The 13753-nt window shown below is 38.3% G+C and overlaps 1 protein-coding gene across 1 annotated transcript in view; it reads right to left on the bottom strand.

Moving 5' to 3' along the window:
- The window catches only part of DOCK2 (dedicator of cytokinesis 2), a 480195-nt gene that overhangs the window by 291506 nt on the left and 174936 nt on the right, over positions 1 to 13753 (bottom strand). The gene's annotated exons all lie outside the window — the stretch shown is intronic.

Below are 13753 nucleotides of genomic sequence, written 5' to 3'. Positions count from 1 at the left end.
AGTAAAACAGAAAATTTTGATTGCATGAAATTAAAAAGCTTTTCTACACACAAAACTAATGCAGCCAAAATTAAAAGAAAAACAGGAAACTAGATGAAAAATTTTCACCAAGTTTTTTTTTTTCCTGATAAAGGTCTTACTTCTCTACATACAGGGAACTGAGCCAAATTTACAAAAATAAGAGCCAATCTCGAGTTGATAGATGATCAAAGGATATGAATAGGCAGTTTCCAAGAGAAGAAATCAAACCTATCAATAGTCACAAGAAAAACTGCTCTAAATTACTACTAATTAGACAAATGCACATTAAAACAACTCTGAGATACCGTCTCACACTTTTCAGGCTGGATAATATGACAAGAAAGGAAAATAACAGTGCTAGAGGGAATGTGAGAAAATGGGACACTAATGTTCTGTTAGTGGAGTTGTGAACTGAACTAACCATTCTGAAGAACAATTTGGAACTACACCCTAAAGCTATAAAACTATAAAAATACCACTGCTATATCCCAAAGAGATCAAAGAAAGAGGGTAAAGACATATTTGCACAAAAAATATTTATAGCAGCCCTTTTTTGGTGGCAAAGAATTGGAAATTGAGGAGATACTTATCAATTGGGGAATGACTGAACAAAGTTGTGATATATGATGGTGATGGAACACTATTGTGCTATAAGAAATGATGAGCAGGATAGGTTCAGAAAAACCTGAGAAGACTGATATGAACTGCTGTGAAGGGAAATGAGCAGAAAGGAGACTATCATCCACAGAAAAAGTAATAATGTAAGGATGATCACTGTGAAAGAACTAGCTACTCTGTTTAAGACAATGATGTAAGACGATTTCAAAGGACTAAAAGGATGAAACATTTATATATCTCTAAAAAAGAACTAATGAACTCTGAATACAGATTGAAACATAATTTCTTTTTTATTTTCTTTACTTTCCTTGGGGGTTAGGAGTATCTATTTTCTTTTGTAACATGGCAATATGGAAATATGTTTTGCATAACTTCACATGTATAATCAATATCAAGTTGCTTGTCTTCTGAAGAAAAGGGAAAGGCTGGGAGGGAAAAATTTAGAACTCAAATTTTTTAAAATGATTGTCAAGAAATTACATATAATTGGGAAATATTTAACAAAATAAATAAAAAATATATTTCTAAAAGACTCAGTTCAAATACCACCTTCTACAGGAGGACCTTCCCAGTTCCCCAAAGGCTAGTGCTTTCCCCCCTAAGGTTATCTCCCATCTATTCTGTGTATATTTTGTACATACCTCATTATTTACATGTTTCTCTTCCATTAAACTATGACTTCCTTGAAGGCAGAAAATATTTTTGCCTTTCTTTGTATCTCCATTGCTTAGCACAAAGTTAAGTACTTAACAAATGTTTTTTAATTGATTAATTTTTATTAAGTAGGTAGCATGTAAATTTAGGAGTTAAACTGAAGTATTCTTAAGCATTGGTATCCCAGGATTCATCTTTCATTGGAACTGTTGTATAGATCAAATGAGGTAACAGCCAAGAACAGTCATCTCTAGCATTTATATGGTAATTTATACATTATTTACATATTCGTATTTAAATTACATGTAAATTTAATTTACATATTTATATACTAGTGCTTTAAGATTTGCAAAGTGCTTTACAAATATTATCTCAGCTGATCCTCACAATAACACTGGGAGGTAGGCGCTATTATTATTTCCATTGCAAAAATGAAGAAACTAAAGCAAACAGAGGATAAGTGAGTCTTAACAGCTAGTATCTGAGGCCAGATCTGAACTCAGTTCTTTCTCATTCCAGGTCCAATGCTCTAGCCAATGCACTGCCTTGTAGCCTCTAATGAAAGTGAAGTACATAAAAAAATCTTGAAGCATAACAGAAATATTGTCACTTGTTTTTATGTCACAACTGCTGTTACTATTAGCATTACAAAAGGCAACCAGTTTGCCTTGGACTCACTCAGGTAAAGAGGCCCTTTCCACTGCAGAGCACCATTGAGCCATTAGGGCTTTGTGTTAACACTAAGGGGAAATCAAGCCCAAGAGTGACTTTCCCAAAGTCACATCACAAAGAAATGGTAGAACTGGAACTAAAGTCCTGACTCCTAGCCTGGGACTGTCTACTAAATTCTCTTTTTACAGGTGGTTTTCTACAAATATCCCAACCCATCCTCTTACTCAGTAGGATTGTTATTGGGTTGAATAACAGAGAGGAAATAGGTCTCAAGGTCCACGGGACTATCAGCCCTCTAGCCTCTCATGTTGTGAGGGTACCTCTCATCAGTCTCGTAGTGAGCATTTTCCTTTTCTCATCATGACGTAAAAACTCTGCTATTCTTGTTTCAGTAGTGGGACTATATGATAGAAAGAAATCTGTTCCCTAGAACAGGAGTGAGGAGGCCTGGGTCCTACTCTTGGCTGTGACATGAACTAGCTGTGCCACCTTGGGCAAATATTTCACCTCTAGGGCCCTTGGGTTCCTCATTGGGACTAGGATCTATCTCCAATATCCTTTATTACTTTAAACATGGAATTCATCCTAATCCTCACCCTATTCCAATGAGAATTCTCATAGAACTGTTTGTATGGCTCCATGGTAGCCAAGATCTCTTGTAGCTTGAACTTCAGTTCTAAAATCAATATCCTCATCTGTAAAACGAGGATAACAAATGTTGCCCTATTTCCTTCACAGGACCAGAGGAACACTGGCTCTGGAGTCAGAAGATCCAGGTCGAAATCCCACCTCTGATGCTTATTCCCTGTGAGACTTTGGAAAAGTCATTTAACCTCTCTAGCCTCAGTTTCTTCATCTGTAAAATAAGAGAGTTGGAGTAGATGGCCTCTGAGATCCCTTCTAGCTGTCAAAGTATGCTCTGAAATGAGATAGTTAACATGAAAATGCTTTGAAAAACACAAAGAATAGACTCTGTGGTTGTTCTGTACCTGCTAATATGCTTTGTGACTGATCATATTTTGATTCATTTTACATGCCCAGTTACCTGAAGAGAGAGTAACAGTCACAGCTCTTATTTCTCACATCTGTCCACCCCTATCTAGTTTCTAGGAGAGGGTTCCACACAGAATAAGTGCTCGATAAAGTCTTCTTAAGAACTAACTCAAAGGTGGATGGGGAAGGGGAGGCAAGATGATAAAGGGATGTGAAGCAAAGCAATAATTTCTTCTGCACAAATTCTTCCTAATGGATCTAGTTGGTGCACCAGACTGAATCCTGGTGGGCAAATCCACAAAATGTCATGATGAGTTCTTTGTCCAGCCCGGCTTACCCCAGGGAGACATACAGAGAGGTCTTCTGATACTAAAGACAGATCAGACCAGGAGCCTGATGCACATAAAAAAACACTATGCAGCAGGCTAAGAGAAGGTCTCAGACCCCACATGAGGACACCCCCAGAAGCACGTTACATGCCCCTGATGCAGATGCACTTGGCAGCTCTGTTGCCCATCACTTAGTCTATGGTCACAGATCCAGGGCAGAGTGAAAAGCAGGCCTGATCACGGTAGTGGCTTGAATTTCTGGAATTGGGAGACTCTGGTCCTTTACAGGGAATGGAAAAAGTTCAGAAGTGAGCAGCAGTGGCAACAGTAGAGGTATGGCTTAGACTTCAGTCTCAAAGCAAGATCTTATTTCCTATGTCTAGCCTAGCCCATGATGGAATAACCAAGGCAAGGTCTGACCAAAGGGGAACCTGCAATTCTGCCACTCTGAGCCAACAGAACTTTCCACCTGTCTTATAGGGTCTAATAATGTGAAGTACATCAGAGCAAAAACAATTGACCCAGAAAACAGATCAAGGAGAAAAAAAATTAAGAATCATTGGACTGTTTCAATGATATTTCCCCAAAACGAGCCTAGACATCATATTTCAAGAAATCTTAAAAGAAAACTACCCAGATCTCTTAGAACCAGGACAAAATAGAAATAGAAGGAATTCTTTGGTCACCTCCTGAAAGAAAGCCCAAAAGGAAAATTCTCAGGAACATCATAGCCAAAATCAGAGCTTCAAGGTCAAAGAAAAATTATTGCGAGTAGCCAGAAAGAAAAAAATTCCAGTACTGAGGAGTCACGGTCGTAATCACACACAATTTAGAAGTCATCACTACAAAGTAGTGAAGAATTTAGAATAAAATATGCCAGAAAGCAAAAGACGTATGACCAAGAATAGCTTACCCAGAAAAACAGTACAATGTTATGGGTAGAGAGGGGAAGGGAGGATGGACCTTTATGGAAACAGAGGATTTCCAAGTATTCCTGATGCAAAGACAAGAGCTGCAGAGCAAACTTGGAAGTACAAACACTGGAGTGAAGAGAAACATAGAAACGTAAACAGGAAAAAACGATGCTAAAGGACTAAACAGAGTGGATGGTGATAGCCAGAGCCTGGGAATATGACTGCTAGTCACCACCGAGAATATGAACTAACTTGAACAAACATAACCAGCCAAAGAAGCTCCAACTATCTCAGAACACTTTCATATGACCCTGGGCTATCTCAGGCACTATGCCTTCTTTGCTCTGCTTCTATATAGTGCTTGGTCTGACCTGGGGTTGGTGCAAGAATCCATTCCATTGTTTGCCAAGGACTAGGTCTTGTTGAGTAAACTCCTTTAAGCAACACCATTAATCCTAATAAAATCTATTTACTACCACGCTGGGCCCCTCTTTCTTTGATATCTCAGTATTCTCTCAGAATATCTGCATCCCCACAAAGAGGGAAGAACAGATCAGCTTCCTTTACAAGTGGCCTAGCTGGCAGGATAGTCTGCCCCCCTACAAATCTCATGTTCTTATAATTTGGCATAGTTGGCAGAATAGTCTGCTCTCCTACAAATCTTGTGTTGTTATACAGGGATAAATAGCTTACATGCAAATATGGGGAAATGATATATTTGTCCCTTCTGATCCCTACCATCATTAGGGTTCATAGAGGGATTCTAGTTAGACAAAGTCTAGAAGTGATCCTGTTATGTCTTGATTTTAAGAAAAGAATGCAAAGAGAGGGGAAGAGGAACATTCTAGGGAAAGGAGGAAGAGAAAGGAAAAATAGAAAAAAATATCTCACATAATTAGGGTGTACTAGTAAATATCTATGCAAACAAGGAGGAGAAGGTGAAAGGAGCCAGCAACACTTGAATCTCATTGTCATCTGAACTAATAAAAAGAAGGAAGACACACACACATAGAGAATTGGGTATAGAAATACATTTCACTCAACAATGAAATAAGAGGGAAGAGGGAGGTGAAAATAGAAGAAGGGTAAATTAAGGAAGAGATTACTTCAAAGCAATACAAATTCTAAGGATATACAGAAATATTTACAGCTCTTTTTGACATGGCAAAGAATGAGAATCTGAGGGGGTGCCCATAAATTGGGGAATGGATGAACAAGTCATGGTATATAAATATGTCGGAATACTATTGTGCTGATTTTTTATCAACACAATATCCAACTTGGATTCCAGGAGACTAATGATGAAAAATGTTACCCACCTCCTAGTAGAAGGACTCAGAATTCAGAATGAGAAAGATATATTTTTAGGACATGGCCAATGCAGAAATGTGTTTTGATTGACTATATATAATAATGGATTTTGTTTTTCTTGTTTTCTCACTGTGGGAAAGGGAGGTGAGATGAGAAAGAGGATGTTACTGTCTAATTAAAACAAAGTGTATATATGCATACCTACACTATATATTTATGTGTATATATATATATATATATATATATATATACACATACACACACACATATATATATATAAAACAAAAATAGTCAATAGCTATTTTGCACTCAGTTCATTTTAGAAAACTGAGCTTTCTTCCCACCTCATGAGACACACAGAGCTATACTTCATATTAATCAGGTATATTTCAAAGGATCCCAAGTCCATCCCCACCTAAAAAATACATCCCCAGTCCAGTCCTGCCATAATACCTATAATTTCACCATTAGGAAGTCAGTCCCTCAGATCAAAACATCCAGCTTTAAGAATTATTTTCAGTTACCAAAAACACAATACAAGATAATGTGTAATAATGGCAAGAGCATTCTGTATTTGGAGTCTGAAAACCTGGGTTCAGATTCCAGCTCTGTTATCTATATGATCTAGGCTACACAATTCACTTCTCTGAGACTGTTTCTTCATCTACAAAATTGGAGTGGAGGAGAGGCAATAAGATGTACGCTCTATAAATCCTTTCCACCCTAAACCCCATAATCTTAATTAGCTATCTGATAGAAGAGAGGATGTAAGAATGATGTTTTGATAAAAGATAGGGATAAATCCATAGAATGGATCATTATCCGAGAAAGCTGAGACCAGGTAGAGTTCCACATAGCAAGTCTGGCAGCTAAGGAAGAGGGATACTGAACAAAGAATGGGAGGGTATCATAATGTCACCATGAAACTCTCTCAGCATCACTGAGCAACATTTCCAAGTACCTTCAGTGATTGAAACCAAGTTGTTTTTTTCTCCTTTCTTCTCCCTACCAGAATCCCATCCATGCTGGGGAGACATATATCAATCATCATCAAAGAACCAAAAAAAAAAAAAAATGATGGAGGGGGAGGGAGGAGAAGGAATTCTTTAGTCCAGGAAAGAATCGGTAAAAGCTGGGATATCCCAGGCTGACTCAGCATTCATCCTTCTCTGCATCCATCATAGACACAATTCCCTAAAGTTTCCAGTTAAGTGTGAGAGGTCATCTTGATACAAAGGAGAGTGCTTTATAATTTCTAAATAGGGTACAAATGATGACTCTCCTTTCTCCAAGAGAAATGGAACATAAAAATGAAAACCCTGTTTAAAAAGGGAAAAAAACACCCAACTCCCTCTGGGTCTGGTGCAGAATTAAATTTTATGAGTTACCCAACAGCTGGCCAAGCAAGGGACAAAGCCAGCGGGAAGCTACTTTTCAAAGTAACTGGAGTAGACAACGAAACTTGCTTGGTGAGGGGGACAAAAAGGAGGTAACAGAGGCAGAAAGTGGAATCTTTTATCTTTCACCTGAGCATGTCCTTTTCATATGCTAAGTGCAACTCTGGCTAGCAGGGAGAGGGAGTTTAACATTATCATTTAAAAAGGCCTGACAATCCAGCTAAGAACATCTCCCCCTGAGTCATATGCCACCCAGGGTTACAATGAATACAGTAATAACAGGAAGATACCACTGCATCATGCCAGGTCTAGAGGACTGAACTGTAATTATGTCAAACAATGACAATCTCCTGGGGAGGGGCATCATTTCCTGCCCCTGCAGCACTCACAATTCATACCGTGCTGGGACTTGGCAACGTGCGCTGTAATTGTAACGAATTTGCTCTATCCCTGGCTATGAGCCCTAGTGGGAGAACACATCACGTGCCTAGAGAAGGATGCTCCCTGCCCATGTTAGATATCAAATGGCCACGTTGTCACAGTCGACAGGAGACCAAACACACTGAGTCCAAAGCAAAATCTCTGGCTTTATTCTTTAGGATTCTACAGTTTGTTGATTTCAGGATCTCTAAACATGAGAAACACATGCCAAAGGAGCTTAACCGACACATCTAAGAGGTTGGCTTTTTTGACCTGCAGATCTTTTCACATAGCCTGAATACACTTCTAAAACATTCATTCAATCTAAGTAATAATTTGAGCTCCTTCTTTTAACCACAGCTTGGTAACAACATAACAGGCCATGTAGAAAAGGGAAGCAGTGATCACTAGGAACCTGCATGGGTTCGTGAAGAGCATGGTAGAATTGAGAAGGTACTAGCTTTTAGAAATTGCATCATCTCAAAATTGGAAGGAACTTCAAAGGCCAACTAGTCTAAGCCACAAGTGGACAATAATCTCCTTTATAACATGAGTCTTTGTTAGAAGACCACTAGTGATGGGGAATTTATTAGCTCCTAGCCAACCAGTTCTACCTCAGAATAGATCCAATTTTTAGAAGCTTTGATCTTACCTCAATTAGCTTAAAAACCAATTGCTAAATTATCAGCATGAGCATTTACATCATAAAATTGGCAAATGCTTAAAACATATATACACACACTCACATATACACATACACAGAGGGCAGCTAGGTGACACAGTAGATAGAGTGCCAGGCCTGGAGTCAGAAAACTCATGTTCCTGAGTTCAAATCTGGCCTCAGATACTTAGTAGCTGTGTGACCCTAGGCAAGTCACTTATCCCTGTTTGCATCAGTTTTCTCATCTGTAAAATAAGCTAGAGAAGGAAATGGTAAACCATATCACTATCTTCGCCAAGAAAATTCCAAAAGGGTCATGAAGAGTCAGATAGACTGAAAAATGACTGAACAGCAACACCAACAACAAATTCAGGGCTTGATTTATTGTAGTATTGATTGTCTATACCGAAAATGATGGAGAAAAAGTTAGTAACGCAAATTAAACTTAAACATGTGTCATAACTATAATTGCATTTTCTTTTCCAAAGAACCAGTAGTTAAACATTTATCAACACACCCTTGCCTCAAACTTGAATTTGATAGATACTGATATAACATATAATATATGTTCTCTCACTAAGAAGGTCTTTATACAAATGAAATCACAGTTTACAGCAAAAAAAAAAAAAAATAATGCATTAGGAAAGTAGTTAGGGTACCTCTATGTGGTGCATGCTGAATTCTCATTTATATCTATAACCCAGGATAGGCAGTAGAGGAGTAAGGAGAGCATGTTACAATCAACCAGAAACCATCATCTACAAATGAATCAGACTAATTCAGATCACCTCCCGAGATCCCTTCCATGCCCAAGATCTTCTGATTCTTTGAAAACCACCTGTTATGGTAACCTTTGCTTTCTTCCTTTATTGACAGAGAGTTCTTCCCACACCTCACCCAGTTTTCCTCTGAAACTATCCCAAGTGGTAGAAAGGAGGTCTATTCAAAAGTTGTTCCCTCTTCACCTCTGCCTCTTGTAATCTCTGGCTCTCTTCAAGGGGTTCCTTCAGATTCCTCGATCAAATCACTATGTATTTATGTTTTCTATGTCATGCATTTATTTTATTTGTGAACACGTTATGTTTCAGTAGAATATAATCTCCTTGAGGATAGGAGCTATCTCACTTTTGTATCTGCACACAAAGAACTTAGTACAGTGCCTGGCACAGAGTTAGCAATCGATTGCTATTTCTTAATTGATAGCTTAGTCAGGCTACAGAATATTGCCCACAGAGGACCATCTTGGAGCGAACCTATAGATGTTCATTTCTCTTGCATCCCTCATGATTGTCAAGACCAAAGCAGGAAAAGAATCATTAGGATATATACAGAAGGAGAGGGAATACTAAGTGACCTATGAGGTTCCTTATAAATTGAATATTCTCTCTCTCTAGATATTCTTGTTGACAAGATGGAAAAAAGGTGGATGTGGTGACCATGCATTTGGATAAATTCAGAACTAGTTCGATGACTTTAATTGATTATATGTTTAGAGCTACAAAGGATTTTAGAAGTCATCTAGTCTAACCTCTACATTTTACAAATAAGGAAACTGAACTCCAGAGAGCAAGGTGGCTTCTTCAAAGTCACAGGTAATAGGTGGAGAGCAAAGACTCAAACACAGGTAGTCTAACTCCAAACCAGAACATCTTCCATTACATCTCTCTGCTATAGTATTGCCTAGTGAATTGGTGTGAGCCAAAAGGTATTCTCTGGTTGTAGGTGGGGGGTGAGGGTGGGGGATGGAATTCTTTTAAGAAGAGGATGGACCTACAACTTCCAATGTGGGACAGATGTCAAGCTCATCATAACATACACAAACAGTAAAATGGATAATAACCAGTCTTTGGAGCCAAGTGAGATCCTACTCACATGGCAAACACAATTACTCACCCTGGGAGAGTGGGCAGGAGATGATCAGGATATATTGCAAAACCAGAATACATTATTATGATGATGAACTCAGGCACAGAGAACAGTGAAAACATACTGGTGATTCTGGAGGCCCTAGAATGTCAGTCTGTATAATTCAGACTTAATCTTACAGACATAAAGTAGCCTCTACGCTTTTTGAGCAAGGGAGCAAAATGTTTAAAAAATGTTGTAGAAAGATTAATGTGTCAAAAGTCACATTCTGATACCTCATTTCTACATGAAGGTAATCAATCAGTGAAATAATATTTATAATGCCCTTTTCACACCTTAAAGTGATACATAAATGCTTGTTATTATCATCATCACTATTATTAGTAACTCTGGATCCTTGATGGTTATAGCAAGGAAGTCCCATGCTCTGACCAATTCTAACAATTTGAAAGAATTTTCCCTACTGGTCTGGGGACTGATTGGGCCTAAAGTCTAAGGATCAGTCCAGAGTAAGTACAGGGTATGATTAGTGGCAGCCTGGCCACTAGGTAATCAATTATTTGGCCCTGAAGACTGATAAAACAGTAAAAAACATTAAAGGGCCCTCAATTCTTTGGAATCCCCTTCTATTTGCAGTGGCTATGTTGTTTGTTCTTCACTTTTGAAGAGGACCATGGGATCAGGAAGATGATGCCACAACTTGCAAGTTAATTAGATTTAAGTATTCTTTTGCCTTCACTGTTTCTTAGGATGTGGTAATATTCTAATGGCTATGGTGAAGTGGCAAAGAAGGAATCCAGGGTCAATTTTTAAAATAATTTTTATATTTTGTGTAGGCATTAATTTAGTTGTTGAGTTATCACATTAAATGTGATACCCAATGACTGACAAGTGGATACACCATTGGAGGGAGTGAAATACATCAACACAAACATGCTTTTGATATAAATGAAGTCAGAAAACAAGAAGTTGGAGTTAAATAGTCAAACAGCTCATAAGTTTTCCTTCCAAAGGCAAACTAAGGAATTGGAAGAGTTAACCCCAAAGGAAAAAGAAATACAGTTTCACAGGATGCATGGTCATCTGGCCTTGAAAAGCTCAAATTAAACATTAGACTCTGAAAAAGTGGCATCTGGACCCATACAGTTAAAGAGGACTCACAGCTCTTTACTGTGTCAGTTACCATTTTCACCCTACACACCCTAGACTATAAAAGAAAAGACAGAGTAAACATAACTAAACTCATCGTTGGAGTGAAGAGGAGCCAGTATGGGGAATGGAAGGAGAACAGAGAACCCTGCTTTTGTGGAGAGAGTGGACATTATCCTGAATCTGTGACAAGAGCATGTAATTAGAGAATGATCTGCCTGTGGAAGTGCGGGGGTATGGAGAGTTTGTGAGACATTGTTCTTTGGTGCAGATTCCCCGCCAGTTAGAGGACTGTCAGGTACAGATCCGAGGCAGTTTTATAGCATGTCTGGGCCTGAAGGATTGTGTTCATACCTAAAGTGAGCCTTGATTTGTGGATTTTGGATCAAGAATTTAGCATGTTAATAAAAAGTGATCCACATTCAGAGAAAGAACTATGGAGCCAGAATGCATACCAAAATGTACTATTTTTCTCTTTAATTGTTGTTTTATTCTTTCTTGCAAATTTTCCCTTTTGTTCTGATTCTTCTTTCACAACCTGACTAATGTGGAAATACATTTAATATGATTAGGCATGTATGGACTCCATCCAATTTCTTGTTAGCTTGGGGAAGGTGAAAGGAAAGGAAGAGGGAAGGAAGGAAGGGGAGAGGCGAGAGAGGGAGGGAGAAACAAATTTGGAACTCAAAATTTTATAAAAGTGAATGCTGAAAACTATCTTTACATGTAATCAGGAAAAAATAGAGTACTATTAAATAGGGGAAAAAAAGAATTTAGCATGTCACACAAAGTCAGAGAGTGCCAACTTGCACATGGAACCAGTGAGTTTTCGTGTACACCACTGCTCTTGGTGTTTTCTCACAAAGCAATTCTAACATTGAAAATGGTAATGATGAACTCTGATAGGTCCTATAACTGAATATGAGTTCTAAGTCCCTAGTGATGTACACATATAAAAAGAAAGAGCCTGAGGAGAAGCAGGACTCACAAATAGACCCAGAACCAGACTGTAAGATTGCAAATATGAATATCAGAAGTAAACAAACTTACCATGAATCTAATTATAGTTTGCACACCAATACCAGTCTACAGAAGACGAAGAAGGAAAGGTAGTCAAAGATGAAGCCTGTGGGGTACTTCAGGTCAAGTCACCACATCATCTAATATTGGGTGATTTCTGTGGCATTTAAAGCTCTTTACAACTTGCACCCATTCTACTTTTTCAGGCTTCTTACCCATTGCTCCCTCTTCCTCACACTCTATGATCTAGCCACACTGGCCTACTTGTAGCCCCTCACCCAAAACACTTATGTTCTCTCTCTGTGCCCTTGGATTGGCTGTACTCCCTTCCTAGAATACTCTCCCTCCTCACCTGTCTCTTGGAATCAAACCCTGGTTTCCTTTAAGAGTCAGCAGAAGCAACATCTCCTACATGAGGCTTTTCCTGATTCTCCACCACTACCACCACTACCACCCCCTAGACACTGATGCCTTCCTATCCAAGGTTACCTAGTTATCTTGTACATGTTTTATATAAGCTTACATATGTACATACTATTACCCAAGTTATAATGTAAGGTCCATGAAAGCAAGGATTTGTCCATTTTTGTGTCTGAGTCCCCCATGCCTGGCACAGTCTTAATAAGCGATTGTTAATTGACTGATGGATTAAATGAGAAGGTAGGGCAGGGAAGGATAAGGAAAAATACACTGGAAAATACGGTTCAAGATTAATAATTCAAAGTGCCTAAAGGATTATAGATTGCTCAGAATTCTCATGTGTGTATGTACATATATATATATGTACACACACATATAGATACATACATGTATCTATATATACACAAATTTACATATATACATATATGTGTATATATACACACATATACATATATGTATATGTATGTATATTACTATGTTTCTCCTTTGTTTAAAAAAAAACCTTCAAAGACTACTTCTTACTACGAAGATGAGATGTAGAGTGCATTCACCAAAGAAGTACCTCTGGCTTGAAGGCTGCTGAACCTTCCTCAGGGATGCTTTCCACCACTGGTGTCCACCTGTTCTACCTAACTCTCACCTGTGGCTCCAAGAAACTTTGATTGCCTGACACACAGTAGGCACTACATAAATTCAAGATACAATACCATTGTTACTATCATCATCATCATCATCAGTCAAAAAGCATTTATTAAGTTCCTGTTATGGACCAGGCACTGTGCTCAGTGCTAGAGAGACTATGTAAAAAATTGCACAGTTCTTGTCCTCAAAGAGCTCATATTCTATTATAAAAGAATACATATATATGTGTATACATATGTATATATATATATATATATATATATATATATATGTACATACAAAATACAGGGAAGGGGTTTTTTTTTGGGGGGGGGGTTGGCAGTAGCAGTTCACATCAGGAAAGCTTTCTGAAAAAGAAAACAGTACTAGAAAGAAAATACCCCAGGTAGCTTAAACTGAAGAAAATTACATAAGTGGCTTTCTGGCTATGTCACTATGGATACTGTAATTTAAAAAACAATTGAACTCGGTCAAAGACCAAGAGACACTAATGGTGACTTCCTCTGAGAAGTCTCTGATGATTGCAGGAGATCATCAGACAGAAGTAATAGAAACAAATGTGTCTTCCTCACCTCCATTACCCTTGCCATCCTTCACAATTAGAAGGGTTGGCACTGGGAAAGCAAGAGACTGGTTGACTATGCCATTGACTTTTATATTTAGAAA

Source organism: Notamacropus eugenii, chromosome 1 (genome assembly GCF_028372415.1).
Source record: "Notamacropus eugenii isolate mMacEug1 chromosome 1, mMacEug1.pri_v2, whole genome shotgun sequence".
NCBI lineage: Eukaryota > Metazoa > Chordata > Mammalia > Diprotodontia > Macropodidae > Notamacropus > Notamacropus eugenii.
The sequence above is the reverse complement of the archived record's forward strand: the minus strand, read 5'-3'. Positions and strand labels throughout refer to the sequence as shown.